Consider the following 1,871-nt stretch of genomic DNA (forward strand, 5'->3'; position numbering starts at 1 on the left):
ATGCAAAAAGGACTGGAGGCACGAAATGTTCCCTTGGTAACACCCGATGGAAAGAAATGTGTGCGTTTACTTGATTTACTTCAAGCTGAGAGAGCATTAGTCGTGTCCTTTGGCAGTTGTAATTGCCCAGTGTTTATGAATAAACTGAAAGAATTTGGTGTTCTAGCTCAAGACTTTTCAGATATCGTGGATTTTGTCGTTGTATATATTGAAGAAGCTCATCCAATTGATTGATGGTCTTTCAAGGTAAATTCTTTTATTTCTTCAACATAATTTTGAATTGATGAAAATCGTAGAGTTATATTATAGCTACGTTATTCATAATGAAGAATAGTTTTTCCAGTATAACATGAAAGAGAAATTAAACGGCTACAGCAATTTCGTGATTTTTAAAACATTCTTTGTATAACCATAATAATAATAACGAAGCATATAAATTTCATCAGGTAAAAATCTTTTGCAAACACTCATAACATTTTAGTAGGCTATATAGCCGGACAATATGTTCTGCTGACATAATAATAGCTTTTTTATCTTACTGATAAAAATGGGACCTTTTTCAAAGGCAGAAATAGTGAACTTCTGTTGAACTATACTTTCATTAGGCAAAAACAAAGATGTTGTTTGAAAAAGAATCATCCCTTTCATTATTTGACAATTTTTTGTGTATAGAAAAACATGTCTTAAGATTTCTTGATAAAGTCATGAAGGAAGCTAATTTCACTTCCTTTTAGAATAACTTTATTAAAGTACGAAAGCATTGAAATCAATATGAAAGATGCAAAGCTGCGCAAAAGCTACAAGAACTCAATCTTCCATGTCAAATAATGGTAGATACAATGGACGACAAGGGAAATGTGGCCTATGGGGCGTTGTCTGAGAGACTCTACGCCATCGAAGAAGGTAAAGTCGCATACGTGGTCGGACAGGGACCAATGAATTCATCAATGAAAGCAGCACGTGACTGGCTAGAGTCATATCGCGAGAAAAACACATTTAGAAGATGGACAATCTAACCCAGCGAGCAAGAACTGTACAGAATGCAAACTTCGTATAATGACATTTTGACATATTTTGGCCTTGAGGTTGAGACTGTTGTTTCTTTATCCCAAAACATTTTTTAAGTGATTGACAATGCCCTAATGTATGATAATGTACAGATATGGAAAAACATATTTCAAAAGTGAGATTTTTACAAGGATGCGTCGACAAAGGAACTTTGAAGACATATACACATGCATATTTTTCTTGTAACTTACAAAAGCTTAAAAATACAAGACAATGTAGGTTTCTATGCTTTTAGTATATCTAAACGTGGATCATGAAGTCAATTGAAATGAATCGACTGTTAGGAGCAACCAAAGTAGAACATGCATATATATTTGAGATCACTGGGGAGTTTTGGTCAAAACAGGCAACCGAGACAATTGAAATCTATCGCAAATACCAGTTTTTGCATGTCAATACTTGGGCATCATTTAAGGTTAATGGCAAAAGTTTTAAGTCGTAGGATAGACATGCAAACCTGCCACTTTTAAATCATTCTATAGACAATAGTGATGGAATTTAGTATGGATAAGTTTAAGGAGCCAGTATTGAAAGACATATAATTGTATTACGTATTGTATACAAAAATGAATCAGAAATAAGTTTGAAAAAGGTAGAAACATTTTTATGAGGTACAGTTAACGCTCTTGAGGGCATTTGCGTGAAAGTTATATACTTAATGTGCAAGAGAGAACCAATAATTTAAATATGCAAATGATACAATGGTTGGCTACAAGCGCAAGCCAAAAACTACGTTTCAAACGACTTTTTCTCCCTTACAATTTGTAATAGACCGTAAAATTTCACCATTCAACTGTCAAAAA

General features: G+C 33.7%; 1 pseudogene; it reads left to right on the plus strand.

Annotated features, from left to right (window-relative positions):
• On the plus strand, positions 1-1,335 carry LOC124454806 (annotated as a pseudogene).
• The last annotated feature ends 536 nt before the right edge of the window (positions 1,336-1,871 follow it).

The sequence above is a fragment of the Xenia sp. Carnegie-2017 genome, unplaced genomic scaffold (genome assembly GCF_021976095.1).
Source record: "Xenia sp. Carnegie-2017 unplaced genomic scaffold, XeniaSp_v1 HiC_scaffold_3, whole genome shotgun sequence".
NCBI lineage: Eukaryota > Metazoa > Cnidaria > Anthozoa > Malacalcyonacea > Xeniidae > Xenia > Xenia sp. Carnegie-2017.